The sequence below is a fragment of the Furipterus horrens genome, unplaced genomic scaffold, assembly GCF_987537825.1.
Source record: "Furipterus horrens unplaced genomic scaffold, mFurHor1.1.pri manual_scaffold_1, whole genome shotgun sequence".
Lineage (NCBI taxonomy): Eukaryota > Metazoa > Chordata > Mammalia > Chiroptera > Furipteridae > Furipterus > Furipterus horrens.
This window is the reverse complement of record NW_028327171.1, coordinates 140,815,905-140,832,546: the sequence shown is the minus strand read 5'-3', so window position 1 is coordinate 140,832,546 and position 16,642 is coordinate 140,815,905. Positions and strand designations below refer to the sequence as shown.

Below are 16,642 nucleotides of genomic sequence, written 5' to 3'. Positions count from 1 at the left end.
ATATAACATCTTGCACTTACAACAAACCCTTCAACTAAGCAATCTCCAAAGCACTTAACAGTGAGAAACGGAGCTGCTTATAGTAGAAACCTAACAGAACAAATTAGCCTTGAATTGTAACTTAGGAAACATAGTCAAACCAAAATGCCTATCCTTGCCAGGAAAGGCATTCCAAAGGCAAAGAGCAAGCCAAGGAAAAAGCCTCTGCTTTAGGACTATGGAGGCAGGCTCAAGGGCCCGCAGAACTTAATGATCAATCAGAAGAATGTAGAGCAGTAACTCCACCACTGAAGGGTGCATGAAAATTGTACAAAGCATTAACGGTGGAATGGGATTTTAACAGAAAGCATTAAGATCTTAGAAAGCTCTATTTATTGCTTTCATTCCAGACAGCAAAGAAGAGACAAACATGGTAAAAAAAAAAAAAAAAAAAGTATCTGGACAAATGTGGGGGATAGGAAAGGAAATGAAGGTTAAACAAGGCCAATATGATTCAGAATGAAAGAAGGGAGGAAAGTATAAGGAGCCAGCTGCAATTACTAAGTGTTACATTAAGAAGAGCTGAAAATGAGAGGGGGAGTTCTGGGTATTTTACTAAGTGGATTAATGCCTTCCTTGGGTGTCTGAAGTTGCAGATTTTAATTTATTTAGTGTTGGATTTTATTGTGAAATTCTTAATGGGGTGGGGGGAATAAATAGGAGTAATTATAAACATTTAGAAAGTAGAAAGCACATATATTTTATAAATTTAACTATAACAAACACAAGGTTTGGAAGCAATGGACAAAGGTATATAGTAAAAATTAAAAAGCTGTAATAATATAAGTTAAAAGAAAATTAGAGGTACATACAAAAAAGAAAAAGATTAAAAATATACATAAATGAAGCCAAAGATTTTGAGGGACTTAGGGGTGAGTTTTTTATTGCTGCTCTCCTTTCTCCACCCATTAAAAATAAATAAATCATAACTTTGGCATTTAGAAACCTAGTCATGAACATCCTTTATTAATATAAACTAAATCCTGTGCTGTTCTTTGGTGGGTGGTAAAAACATGAACTAACAACAACTGGCCTGAAACAACCACAAACACTGGAAAGCTAAAAGGAAAGAAAAAAGTCCTAATTTGCTCTTTCACCTTATTTATTTTACTGAAGGATAAAGTTAAAAGGGGGAAGGGTGTGGCTAAATCACAGAAGGACTATATTCTTCAAGGGACATTTAGAAGGTTTTCCTAAATCTAAAAGGGGAATAGGCTTGGAACCTAGTATGATTTGCATCTATTTATTAACCACTTATGGGGAAGGTGGGAAATAAGGAAGGCTCTCTGCCTTGAGCATCTGAAGAGAAAGCAGGAACAACACTATTCATACTGCCTGAGAGCTGGCTGGCAACCAGTCCACAAATGTATTGGCTCAGGCATTTGCCAGACCAATAACATTAGGAATTGTTTCAATTGAGAGAATATGGATCAGGAGGTATTTGAGAATTATTGATATGCAGCTATTAATTTTGAATGCAAATAGCAATGTTTGGGGTGTGGGCAAATCACTTAACTTGAACCACATGAAAAAAGCACTTCGAAAAAAAATTTTAGTGCTGTGGGGGAAATGGCATTGGTGGAAAAATACAAATGAAAAATGGAAAAAGATCTACAAAAAGGAATATCAGAAAAATGAAGCAAAGTGGCTTGTTGCCTTCAAAGTGATGCATCAGTTGTATCAGTAAACAGATACTAACAATGAACCAAAAGCCTTTGCTTCTAAAGCTGATCCAGCAGCAAGCTGGAGAAAATACAGAAGACGGCAACACCTGGGGGGCTCAGGGTGACGCACAAAGGTCATCTCTAAGTTTAGCGTTAGAAATGATGCACAGAAGTAGAGGCTTGATTTAATGGTCAGTGAGTGGGCTTTGGCTTCTGAACGCCCCTCTACCCTCTGTGGAGAATTTAGGACACCGTGGATTTGAGCCCGTGTCTTAAATCCCAGGGACTGGTGATTGTTTTGTGATCATAATAAATTAAGGGGAAAGACATAAAGCGCACATCTTTCTCCCTTTTCCTCTTGAGCGGAAGACCTATGGGGGGAACTTGTGCTCTCCAGTGCTTGCAGCCCTGTGCCCTGCTTTCAATCGGCCTAGCTTTTCCCCTGGATTTCTAATGCTGGGAGACCAAGCCAAAACAAATGGAATCTACAAAATTGCAACACATGTGTGTGTGTGTGTGTGTGTGTGTGTGTGTGTGCGCGCGCGCGCGCTGTAGGATTTTACTGAAGATAATGAATTGTAACACTTTCAGCACCAAACTTTGAAACTGAAAGATGTATGAGCAATGAAGTTTTTTCAGAAGCAAAATGTGCTCAAGTGGAGTATTTATTTATAGTTGGTTTTTTTTTTAGAGGGTCCCCAGACCTTTGGGTGCATCAGCAAACTGTCCTCCTACACAACAAAGCGTGCAGCTGCGACTTGGCCCGAGGCACCACCTAGCTAGTCACTACCTAATGCATTTTACATTTGCACAGATATAAAAGAGGGAAGAAAAGAATAAATGACGAGAAGGGGTCCCGGCCCCCCGCCGCCCCACAGCGTTCTGTGTTTTCTTTTGTCGCGGCCGTCAGCTGACACATGGAAAATGAGGTGTATGGTTTTGCTTGCCTTTAATCTGTAATTAAGGATTCCTTGTCTGGGGCTTGCTACCTCTTTTCTCCTTCCCTTCCTGCCTCTCGGGTCTTCCGCCCTCAGTCGGGTCTGGCCCCGCGCCCCGGACTGGGGGCTTTAGGTCGCCCAGCCGGGCCGCAGGCAGTGGGGAGGCGACGGGGCGCGGGGACCTCGGTCCGGCCCGGCGCTCGTGGCCTGAGCGCGCGCGCTCCGGCTCGTCCTGGTCCCCCGACAAGCCTGAGCTTAGTGTCCACGGAGCTGCGCCCAAGCTGCCGAAAGCGGAAGGCTCCAGGGGCGCTCACTGACCGCCTGGCCACCAGTCCTCTCCCCCGCGCCGCGGCGCCGTCGGGGGCGGCGAAGCCAAGCTCCTGCCCCTCGTGGCACCCACCCTCGAGGCGCTGCTCCGTCGCGTCCAAAGACGGTGGGAGAAATGCTGCACCTCTTCTGGGTGCGAGAAGATTGGAGAGGAAGGGGCGATGAGGTCACAAAGTCATAACCGAGTCCTCTGCCGGAACCCACAACCGTAGGGGGCCCCAGGGCCAGAGGCTGTCCAAGGGTGCAGGGCCGAGCGAGCACCCAGCGGCGACCCGCGCCGGCCCTCAGACTCGCGCGGATTCTCCTGTAGCCCCGGCTGGCACGCGCACGACGGCGCGCATACCGCCCGATACGCGCGCACTGGCACGCACAGACACTGGCACGCACCCGACACGCGCGCACCGACACACATGCTGACACACGCACACACGGCGGGTGGCCCACTGCTGCTTTTGCCATTTGTGCAGAACTAGAACAGTCAGGATCGGGCAGCCCCGGGAAGGCAGCGCAACGCTGGTGGGCAGAACTCTTTTCTTTTCTTTTTTTTTCTTTCTTCTTTTCATTTAGGAATTGTATTGAATTTGGTTTCTTGAGATAGTTTCAATCCTCAGAGAATACGGTGAAGATGCGCTAAACAAAAACAGAAATACTGATTTCTAACGTCTTCCCCTTTGAAAAAAATTACCTTAAAGCAAGAACCGAGGAGGAAGTGGGGATGGGCACAGAGACCTCCAGGCAGGGGTTCTGTCTGTTAATTTAAAAATACTCCTGACTCTCATTTGTTCAGACCTGTGATTTCAGTCCCATCCCCAGCCCTCAGGTAGCTTTGCTATTCACTCCATACCTAGATTTTAGATTACAAACTTTGTTTCTTTTAACCACCAACTGGTTATTTAAGAGGGGAGAAGATAGATTAATCGATATTTGGGCGGGAGAATATTTAGAAGCATTTGGTCTAATTTTCCAAAAATCTTGGGAAAACATTTAATATTATTTGAAGTTTCTAAATTTTAAAAGCATCTCCCCCATAATAGTATTTTAATTTATTAGGTATTTATTTGAGTGTACACATTTAGAATTGTATATGCAAGTGAAAAAAAAATGCCCCTTGTCTTTGGTTTCAGCCTGTCTTGACCTGTGAGTTCCTGTCCATCTAGGTTGTAGCATAATTTTCTTCCTTTCCCACCATTAGAGTTGGCAGATGGAAGTGGTGCACACCAGTGGCCAGATAGAAGAGAACTTTTCTGGGAGTGTGAATGTCATTCCAGGCATCTAACTTGAAATTTTCCTCCCCACCCCTATACCTACCCCTGTTTGAAATGTTCTTTAAATTGTGGACTTGAACATATGGCTTATTTGGTTGGTTGGTTGTTTAAAATGTGAGAAGAGCAGTCTAGGGGTAAACTGAGGTAGGGAGCACGGCCTACATAAGCCTACCCTTGGAAGACTGAACAAGAGCACTTGCGAAGAGCACTGAGGAGAGACTGTCTGTAAACAATGATAGTCAAGGCTTTCAAAAATCATAAAACGGATTGAAAGATCTGATTCATTATTTATTCATCATAGCACAACTTAGCAAATCTGAGAATAGTGTTTGAAAACCAAGTGCCTTTTATTTTGTACATCAACTCAGCAGATGGAATTTCCTTCCAAAATGTAGCTAACGGGTTAAAGCTATAATTTCAGAAAAGAATCTCAGGAACTGACATTAAGATCTGATACATTTCCTTTTTTTCTTTCCTGGCAATAATATCCCCCCAAAGAAAAAATATATACTTATTGATATCATGATAATGTTTCTTATTCTAGTACAAGTGTCAGAATGATTTCTGTTTGTGGAAGTGTTTTTAAAACTGTGAGGACACTTTCACTACTATGAAAGCTGACAAACCAATGAAAAGGGATTTCTTTTAACTCCATAATAGCAGGTTACATAGCAAACGAACACTGATGGTCAAATAGCCAATTATGGTATAAATATCCTTTGTTTACAGAGAGGTGTTAAATGAGCCTTTAGAGTACAAAGGATTAGGCCCATCTAAGCTACCATTTGTTCTTCAACCCATTATGTCTTCCCTTAAAAAGGCCAGTGCCATTGTAGGTAATATGCACACAGAACATACTCCTCTGTGTTGATTTTAGTTTGCTTTATTTCAATGCACACTGTTGTTTACTTTTTAAAATTTAAATAAATGTCAGCATTGTATAATTTCTATGTTAACAAAGCAGTGAGCAAAATCCCTTGTATGTTTATAAAATATTATTGTTTAATTCACATAGTTTAGAAATTCCAAATGTTGAGAATAGGAAGGAGGCCAAATACCATCTGTTTATAACTATGATGCATCGTAATATGTGTACTTTTAAAAGGAGTTTGGTCAATCATGCCACTATTTTATCTGCTCAGAATATGTTGAAGATTTAAAATGTAATTTACAGGATTACTTTTTGTGCGTTGCAATCCAACTGTGAGTTGTAAAGAAATCGGTCTCTTCTGTTTTTCTCAAATCAATCATGTAAGAGCCTCAATTAATGGGGGCTGTTAAACGTGTTGCTTTTTGCTTAGCTCCAGAATTCTTCTAACTTTGGCTCAGTCCACCTTCTTGATGCTGATAAAAACTCCAAGGACAAATGAAACAAAACACTCCTAGCCGTGTCTTTCTGCCAGGAGATAGTCACTTAGAAAGGGAGGCAGGGTATGGTAGCTAATAATTAGCTAACATCAGCCCTGAGAAATTACCTGTGAAACATCCTTTGGCACTGGGTTGAAAAACAACATCTGACACTCCCTGTTTTAAAATAGTACATTCTTGTCCCTGAGACTTCTGATTTAACTTACCTTTAATTTCAAATGCAGCTAATTGCATAGCATGTAACAAAGGGAGTACACTTGGAATAGTTGAACAAGTTTTTTTTTTTTTTTTTTTTTTTTTTTTTTTGTCGTTGTTCTAAAGTTACAAACTCAAGTGATTTAGTGAGGAATTCTCCCATTCTTTGCAAACTAGAGAAGCTCAGCAACTGGGCTTTCAATTCAGGGAAGCCACCGTGTTGAAATCCAGAGGTGGTGTCAGGGTCTCACATCATGGGGCCCCTTTTTTGAGGAGGAACTATAAACTGGGATGACTTGTAAAAATTTGGAAAATGTGATTAAAATATTTATTAGCAAGTGATTGTTGTTTGATTTTTTAGCAAGGCAGAATCAGTAAGAACTACACTTTTATAGACAAACACATGTAGAAGTATGAAAACACACTCCCAGTGAGCTGGGCATGTTCTGGAGGTTTTCCTCCCCCGCTGAGTGTAAACAGGTGCTGAATAAAGTGACTTCTCTGTCCTTTTAGCAATAGCTATGTTTTCAAACATTTTAGTTTTCACAGCTGCTGCAAAATTTTATCAACTAAGATTTCTTACCTGTACATCATTAGGAACATTAAGAGTACTTTACCCAAGTAAACAAACTGACCTATATACACATTTTTTTTTCAGTCTAATTGTTACATTTTTAAAAATTGGTTTTGTTTTCTTCCTGGTCAGATTCAAACCACCCCCCCAAAAAAAATTAATATTCATTTTGGAGATATGCTTGGGCTTGTTTTCCTTCAAATTAAAACGAGAAAATACCATACTTTTTTTTTTTTTTGCAAGTAATTGCTCATGTAGAGGAGAGAGTACAAAGAGAGAAATATAAGGGATAGAGAATAGAAATTGGAGAAAGTAGAGGGGAAAGGGAGGTGAGATAAGCAGATAGAACAGGGATAAAAGAGTCTTGTCAAGAAAAGTTTTCAAAATTGCTTTGAGCAGAATAAAACATAATCATTAAAAGCATCATCATTTCCAAATAAAACTTATATTGTTGCGTTCACATATTAAACAGCTAAGAGAAGCTCTTAAGTGAAAGTCGAGTGATAACTGTGAAGCAGTTTTTCCATTAAAGCCCAGCCTTCTGAAGTGAAGCTTGTACCAGATATCCGTGCTCACACTGTGATAGAGAGTAGGGGGAGAGACCCTCTGTGCTTTTAAAGCAGTTACAACCTAGAAGTAAGCCATAGATACGTAAAATAAACACAAATATATACAATGCATTGTTAAATGTTACCTTCTGTGGGTGTAAGAATAAAGATGATTTTATTTTATTTTTATTTTTTAATGATTTTATTTATTTATTTTTAGAGAGAGGGGAAGGAAGGCAGGAAGAGAGGAAGAGAAACATCCATGTGAGGGAGAAACATCGATCGGTTACCTCTCGTAAGTCCCCCGACAAGGGACCTAGCCTGAAACCCAGGCATGTGCCTTGATTGGGAATCGAACCTGTGACTTTTCGCTTTGCCAGACCATGCCCAAGCAACTGAACCGTGCCTATCAGGGCTAAATATAAAGGTAATTTTACATAGAGAATTATTCAGACAGTACTTCCCTAGCAGTTAATTTCTAAACAAAAGAAGCAACTCTTGTGGCTCAGTGGATTGAGAGTCGGCCTGTGAGCCAAATGTCGCTGGTTCGATTCCCAGCCAGGGCACATGACTAGGTTGCACATCGGGCCCCCAGTTGGGGGCGCGAGTGAGAGGCAACCACACAGTGATGCTTCTCCCTGTCTTTCTCCTTTCCCCTCTAAATAAATAAATAAATAAATAAATAAATTTTAGAGAACCAAAAAACAAAAAAGCAAGCAACTCTTTAAATGTATAAACCTTTGTTAATCCCCAAGTTTAATGAATTGCGGTAGATGTATAATCCAGACTGAATGGCATGTGGTACACATTTCACATGCCTTTTAGAGCTGACTTCGAATCATAGCAATGACTCACATGTGATATAAGTCATGTATAGTTATGATATCGAAAACCAAAAATCACTTTATAAAATATACTTTAATAAGTTACTATAGAGGCCTGAAGTAAAACCGTATAACTTAACTAATACTAAGTGGGCATTTATAGGTATCGTATTTAAACAGGGTAAAAGATTAAAGAAAGAAATTAGGAATAAGGAAAGTGTGTGGAAGACTACTTGCTTCTTCCAATTAATCCAAAATGCCAGAAGCTTTTCTTCATTTTGCTTTTTATGAAGAATGATTGACCCAAAGAAAAGTCAGACGAGGACTACAACTAAACAAACAATAAAAGCAACAACACCAAAATTGCTTTTTTAGGAGAGAAATGCAAAATGTAGTAAATTCACCCATTTTACAAATTAAGAAGAAAAGACATAAAATTTAATACACACAATAAATAATAAATAGTCTTTAGTTTCATATGATGACTAATTAAGGAAAAAGCCCGTGTGGAAAATTTGGAGGAGAGATAAATATAACAAGGTAATTAACCCTTCGCTCCTTTAGCTTTAAAGGAGAGAGCAGGGTAAGATTTCTCTTCAGTTGGGACCTGCGGCACTCTCAGGGATCAAATCTTCCTCTACAAAAGAAATAAAAGGAACCCTAGTAGCTCTCTGACTCAAGCTCACTTCCACTCTGACTTGGGCATCCCGAAGTCTCGGTCTCTGAGTTATTTGCTCCTTAATTGATTCCTCCAAGTTCTTGCTTGGTTCTCTTGGACCTTCAATGATGAAATCTGCTATGTGGTATTCCTTCTAGAAATTCTTGATAGTTGCAGATGCATTTTTCATCCACCATCTAACTTAGTCTTTATAGCAACCTTGGGATACAAGTAAAACATAGCTGTAATTCCAAACTTCAGAAAACAAACTCGGGATCAACTGCTGGCATGCTGCAGAGTTCAGACTAAAGGTGCCCAGTTTTGCCCTTTGCTTTAGACTAGATTTCACACCTTGTTTTGCATTTGAGTTATGAGCATAAGAATAAATTACAATTACAGATCTTGTACTGGGAGGAAAGAAGAAGAAAAATGAGAAATAGAAGCTGAAGGAAGGTGGGGAAGAAGAAAAAAATGGGGCCAGGGGGTGGGCCTAAAACAATCCCTGCTGTTTTCTGTAAAGTGGAGAAGGAGAAATCATTAAATTGCTCCCCTTTTGCTTACAGAGATTAGTAAGGAGGGAAGCACTTCCTATATTTTGTATCATGTAAGGGAAAAATGAATTCCAAAGCTATCACAGTGCTTTATGCTTTAAAGGACAGAAGTTTGAAGTAGATAATCTATTGACAGAGCTCCTTAATGAGCCCTTGGCTATGCATGAGTAGGCCACAAGCTTCTCTTTGAGTATAAGATGGAGAGAACTATACTGTTTATGAACTTAATAGGAATTTAGGGAAACTGAACAAAAAAAGCCTAATAGGAAAAGAAAATGGACATAGGATGGGAGAACATAAACCAGAACTTAACATATCTAGCAACAAATTCCCAGTGGTGGGCTACAGTTGATTAGTACTTTTTTTAAATTATAGAGATGTATTACACTCAGTTCTAAACTTATATTTAAAGCAATCTTCTCTGAAACCTCCACTGAAAGTCTGAGACACAAAAGTGGCTTGATTTACTTCTACATTTGGGGAATGAAGGCAACGGGAAGGTGGACAAAGTGACATTGCAGAAGACATGACTCAAAATAAAGAAAATAAAGACAAAATTTTGTGGAAGCAGGAAATAAGGATAAGAGATGAGTAGGAGAAATGGAAGCCTTCTGAGAATGAACATTAAGACACAAGGAAACCTATAATATAGGAGATCTTGGGAAAAAACGGCTGATAGTTGGGCAGTATAGACATTTGGCATTTTGACTGCTCAATATCCACCTAACCTTCTATAGGAATCTAAAGGTCTGAGGAATTCATTCTTTCTTACTCAACATAATCAGGCTTGGAAACTGAATCTTGCCTTAAATAGAGGAACAAAAAGACAACATTGAAATACCAGTCCATCAGACCTAGAGCAGCCCAACAAGGGTATCTGGGTTCTGCTTCCTAATGCCCAGCTTCTAAGGTCTCTCCCAATCCCAAGTGTGAATGTCCAGCCTCCCATTGATATGGTTCTCTCGGGTGAAAACAAAAGCAAAAATAAAGACCTGGCTCAACTGAATTGCTCATCAAGGGAAAAAATTATCATTTTAGATAGAAAAAATTATGCTACATGGTACCTTCTCTTTGGCAGCCCCCCAATATTCCCAAGAGGGCAGGAGAGGGAAACTATCTTGCTTGTATTTGAACAGGCAATGGGGCTGGAAACGGGGGAGTGTCTTTTATCAATTAGGATCAATCCTGAGCCCTAGAGGTGAGTGATAAATAGACCCATGAATAGAACTAGGATGAGGCCGACAAAGACAAGCGGAAGGAAACAGCTGTTGGATAGGCGACACACGCTGCAACTTCTCTCAATAAATATGTTTATGTCTAATTTAGTTAGATTTGGTCTCTGTGGCTTGTAAGCAGTGAATTCTAATTAATACACTTGGTTACAGCTACTACTGGTATTATTAAATAGCTTTCTTGAAATATATTCATATGGTGACCACAGTGGTAGCCAGGCCCAGTCATTAAGGTCACCATGAAGTGGATGGAACATGGTGCCTGTGTCTGGGAATCCAGCTTTAACACACATGCCATGGCATTCACGGCCGTCCCTGTAGTGATTTCCTTAATGCAGGGTTGCAGTCAATACTGCTAACGCATGCTTATCTGTTTTTATAAGTACCTCCTTATCAAGAGGTTCACAATTTAAATATCTTTAAATTACTTTCAGTCAAGACTGCAGGTATTTTGTAATATATATATATATATGTATCTATCTATAGATACATATATATATATGCACACACACACACACACACAAATATTGTGCATATACCCAATTTTTTTAATCCATTCATCTATTGATGGAGTCCTAAATTGTTTTCATATCTTGTCTATTGTAAATAATGCTTCAATGAACATAGAATGTATATATCTTTTTAAATTGTTTTTGACTTCTAAAAAAGAAAACAAATGAACACACAAAACAGGGATAAATCCATATATAGAGAGAACAAACGATGGCTGCCAGATGGGAGAGGGTGGTGGGATTGGGAATAAAAGATGAAGGTGACTAAAAAATACAAACCAATTATGGAATTAGTCACAAAGGTGTAATGTACAGTATTGGACATAGAATCAATTATTTTGTAATAACTGTCAGACGGGTTCTAGACTTACCAGGGTCATCACTTCATAATGTATATAAATGTCTAATCACTGTTGTACACACCTGAAGTTATTATAATATTGTATGTCAACTACAATTTAAAAATAAATAAAAAAGAACTGTAAACAAAATGTGCTACTCTATTCTGGAATATATGTGACTTGCTTGTACTTTAACTTGTTTTTAATGCTGTGTTTTTAAATGTATGTGCAGAAATGATTTGGATTTTAGAAATGTATTTTTTAGTCATCTAGCATTTATTGACCATGACTTTAAATTTCTTGGTAATTGCTTTCCAACAATGTTTAATGTCTTGTTTTTACATTTTTTTCATGAATTTCTTTTTTGTTCATTCAGCACTTCATTTAGTCATTAATTTATTCTTTGTTTATTCAAAAATTTGTTTTTAGGTAGCTAATACGCATCTGAAAGACATTGGGTTAGCAAGAAAAAAAGCAATGTTTAATATTTGTAGAACCTAAAACCTAAGCATGTATCTTTTTCATTGTATAACATCTGTAAAAGTAATAGGACAAAAATGAGGAGCACATGGACAGTTTCAGCCTTTCCTCATCATGTTCAGAGGTGAATCCCAACCGGAGAGTCTTGCTTAGACAGACAACTTCTTTTGGGTTGTAGGCATGAGAATAGGGAGGAAAGGGAGAGAGAACAAAAGTGCAAAAGGTTAAATTTGGAGGAGGAGGTTATCTTGATGTGAGACTGGAATTTGAAGACAGACATAACGGAGCAGAAGCAGCTGCCGTGTGTGAACTGGATGGTTTTTAAGGATATCTGTGGCCTTCATCTTATTTAAGAAAATAAATGAAGAACTCAAGTTCTTCTGAAATTATTTTTGGTTGTTCATTGTTGTGTGTTTTTCCTAACAATGACATTGTTCATGTGGGTTATTATTTTGTAGTGCCCACAACTTTATTTGATTGCAAGTAACAGAAGTCAACTCACATTAATCAGGCATAAAACATTGGCCTAATTATTGAAAAGCCCTAGAACATAATCTTGGGCATTATGAGAACACACTCAACCACCATCCTCTGGTGATCTGGCTCATTCTCTCTCTCTCTCTCTCTCTCTCTCTCTCCCCCCACCCAACCCCCTGACTGGATTATTTTTTATTTTATGTCTCTAGGTTATCTATTCATAGATGTGGTAGGAAACATGACTCATGTACATCACATGATTCTTACAGTCTCAGAGAAGAGAACCTATTATGTTGAGCATCTGAATCTCACTCTGGTACAAAGGACACTTATTCACTCCACCTGGGTCACTTTCCTACCCTTGTGATAGTGGGTTCAGAGGAACTGATCAAGACGTAATTTCCAGTGACAACTCCAGTGTTACACTGGGATGGATCCTTCGATCCAAATTAAAAGTAAGTTTCCAGCTATTGGGCAAAGAAATTAATTATGATATGTTGACATTGTATCTCTTGGTAAACAAATGTCTCCTTAGTTGGGGTATGTACAGTGCTATATCACCATATGCGGTTGAATAAACAAGTTTTGATCCCTAATTGTCTTTTCAAATGTCTTTCAAAGGATTTCCCTCCACAGTAGTTTTGAACTGTTATTGGATATGCAGAAAAACATGGAAATAAATTCACAGGACAAAGTTAGGGTAAGTGATGCTGACATGAGTCACTGGAGAAATGATGGACTTGCACTTAAATGTCATCTAGAAACACTCAGGTCCTTTGCAGACCCCATAAGATGAAAAGATACCCACCAAGAGATAAGCCGGTGTTTCCTTTTGTTATTAAGACATACTCAAAAGAATTGCCTGTCATCCACTACACAGTAAAATTGACATTATAAACAGATTGTTGAATTTCCAAGTTAGAGAGGATCATGCATTGTGAAAGATTATCATTCAGATGTCAAGTATCTGTCAAAAACTACTTCATTTTTATAAAATCTTTAAATTTCCAATGATAAGAGAGTCAGTATAGGGGAAGTGTAAGAGTTATCCAAATTGAGAGTGCAAGCAAAACTGGCAGTCTTTTGTACGCCTAAAACTTACACAAGCATTGAAGAGGTCAGCTCCTGAGCACAGGTTGTATAAAGGACTGGTCCCTGGAATGATGTGCATAACTGGTGGTGACTAAAAGCGACTCGGGAGCTACTTGAGACTCTGAATATGGAGATTTGTTCATATTACAGAACAAAATGGTATGTCTTTGTGTAGACAAACATTTTGGGGTAATCTGTTTTAAATAAACAAAATAAAAATTTGTGTACATACTATTTACTGTAGTTATGATAGATTCAATTATTATTTCCAATTCTTGCCTGTTACAGAATTATACAAAGATGCCCTTTTCCTTGTGACTTTGCAATGTTTCCTGCTAGAGGAGGCACAGTACTGTCCCCTACTCACTGACATTGGCCGTGGCTGTTACTAACCTTAAACAATGGAATTGGTGGAAGTGACAGTGTGCCTGTCCAAGCATAGCACTTAAGAGTTATTATAAGTTCCTTCTATTTGAACATCATCATTCACAGGAGAACACCATGACTGGGTAGCCACTAGTCCAAGGAGAATATGAAGGGAGATACATACAGCAGACCTGGACCTCACCTGCAGCCTGGAGCCCAGAACCGTGCACCTGACATTCAGTCTTATACAAGTGAATTTCAGCAACTCATAGATTCATGAGGAAGAAAGAAACAATTGTTGCTTTAAGTCACTTAATTGTAAAGTGTTTTTTTTTTCTTTTAATGCAGCATTATTAGAGCAATAGCTGAGTAACAAAGTAGAATTTCCTCTCCCTGCACGTGTTTTGAAATTGATGGTGCATCTAACAATTCTTAGCATGGTAGGATCAAGGAAATTCACTAATTATACAGCTAATCGTTTAATCAGAATTATAGGAAGTGATACAAAAAGGATGTGAAGAACACAAAACAGAGACCTAATCTAATCTGAGAGTCAGGAAATGTTTCTCTGAGGAAGTCACATTGAAGCTGAGATCCAGCCTTTCGCTAAGCAAAGTTGAAGGTAGGGGGAGAAGCATTCCAACTGAAGAGAACAGTTTGTAAAGTCCCTAAGGCAAGAAAAAGAAGCTCACTGTATATAGAGAAGTGTCTGGAAAGCAAAAAAGAAACTGGAAAGTACCAAGAGAAGAGAGGTTGGCGAGATTCAGTTCATCATGGTATTATGGGCTGAGCTGTGTCTCCCTCCAAATTCATATATGGAAGTCCTAACACCCAGTACCTCAGAATGTGACTGTATTTGGAGATGTAGTATTTAAAGTTAAAATGAGGTTAGTAGGGCAAACCCTAAGCCAATCCGACCAGTTTTCTGACAAGAAGAGGAGAGACACACACGAAGAAGACCATGTGAGGCTTGGGGAAAGACAGCCACCTACAAGCCAACAACAGAGGCTTAAAGAAATTAACTCAGAGTCTTCGCAGAGAGTCGCCGTAGTTTCCTGCTTCAACAGTGCTTGAATGGAACCCAGCACTCGACCCTCATCCCAGCCAGCCACCCGGATCCATCCTTCTGCCACCTCCTCATAGCACCCTCTGACCACCCGAAGGCCACCACTCCAGCGCTGCGAAGCCACTTGTCCTCAGCTGCCCATCATGATGTCCACATCCACCTCGCAGGTGCGCCAGAACTACCACCAGGACCCGGAGGCCGCCATCAACTGCCAGATCAACCTGGAGCTCTATACTTCCTACGTTTACCTGTCCATGTCTTACTACTTTGACCTCAACGATGTGGCTTTGAAGAACTTTGCAAAATATTTTCTTCACCAATCTCATGAGGAGAGAGAACATGCTGAGAAACTGATGAAGCTGCAGACCCAATGAGGTGACTGAATCTTGCTTCAGGATTTTAAGAAACCAGACCGTGATGACTGGGAGAACGGGCTGAATGCAATGGAGTGTGCATTACACTTGGAAAAAAGTGTGAATCAGTCACTACTGGACTTGCACAAATTGGCCACTGAAAAGAATGACCCTCATTTGTCTGACTTCATTGAGACTCACTACCTGGATGAACAGGTGAAATCCATCAAAGAATTGGGTGACCACGTAACCAACTTGAGCAGGTTGGGAGCCCTTGAATCTGGCATGGGAGAGTATCTCTGTGTAAAGCACACTATGGGAGACGGGAAATAGAGCTAAGCCTTAGGCTGCATTCCCACAGCCACGGGAGTGACTTCCCTGGTCACCAAAGCAGGACGTGCATGTTGGAGTTACCTTTACCTTTTCTATACCTTGTACCAAATCATCCACTTATGTCCTTCATTTGTACCATTCCTTCAAATAGTTATTTGGTAACACCACCCCCCACCGCCCCCCCAAAAAAAAGAAAGAAAAGAAATTAACTCTGTCAACACCTTGATCTTGGACTGCTAGTTTCTGGACTCTGGAATTGTGAGAAAATAAGTTTGTATTGTCTAAACCAACCAGTCTATGGTAGTTTGTTACAAGTCAGTCTCAGTCCATTCAGAATGACTTAACAAAAAGTCCATAGACTGGGCAGCTAATGAAAATTTTTTTAAAGTTACTTTTCATAGTTCTGGAGGCTTGGAAGTCCAAGATCAAGGTGCTGGAAGACTGAGTGTTGGTGAGAGCCTACTTTCTTGTTCATAGACTGTTATTTTTGTTGTAGTGGAAGGGGTGAGGAGACTCTTTGGGAACTCTCTTATAAAGGCATTAAGCCCATTCATGATGAGGGCTCCTGATCACTGCCAAAGGCTCCATCTCCTTAATCCCATCACATTGGGGTTTAGGACTTCAACATATGACTCTAGCAGGTGGGGGTGGGGACACAAACATTCAGACTATACCACAGCTGTAGCAAACTAATATACACTTAAGCCCAGTTCTAAGTACTGTGCCCATAAGTAGTAGTTACTTAGTATATGTTTGTTGGATTAAATTAATGGTGGAAATGAATGGGCCATATTTAATAGACAAAAAAAAGGATTTAATTTCTATATGTTATCAAAAAAGCAATGGAAAGTCATTGATGGTTTTAAGAAGGAAAGTAAATTTATCAGATTTAGATTTTAGAAATTTTCCTGTCTGCACTACAAATAATGAATTGGAGGAGAGGAAATTAGGAGCCTGTTAACGGTACTCCAGGAGAAGATGATGGTGGTTTTTACTAAAGTAGGAGCAATAGAGATGGAAACAAGTGGATTGGCCCTTAAAGTTAAATAAAATTAGCGGCTTTAAGGGCATATTAGATACAGCTTAGAAGGAATTCATGAACTAAAAAATAAACCTAAGGTTATAAGGAAATTACATATAATACATGTACTTTCAATATGTACATATAATTTATGCACACACAAATATATACACAGAGAGGTCAATTGCAAAAGTCCTTTATAAATGGGATTTCATTAGGACTCAGTAGATGGAATGGGAGAAACATTACCTATTAAGGCAGATTATATACAAATGAATGCTAATGAGATTGACCGCAGACCTCTCACTTGCCTCATAATAGCAAAAATATAATATCTGCAAAATGTTGAGAGAAAATAGCTGTTAATCAACAATACTATATCCATATATATTTCATACTGTATACCTATGTCATTCAA

The 16,642-nt window shown here is 39.4% G+C and overlaps 1 pseudogene; it reads left to right on the top strand.

Annotated features, from left to right (window-relative positions):
• Positions 1-10,906: 10,906 nt before the first annotated feature.
• Positions 10,907-15,203, top strand: LOC150021985 (ferritin heavy chain pseudogene; annotated as a pseudogene).
• The last annotated feature ends 1,439 nt before the right edge of the window (positions 15,204-16,642 follow it).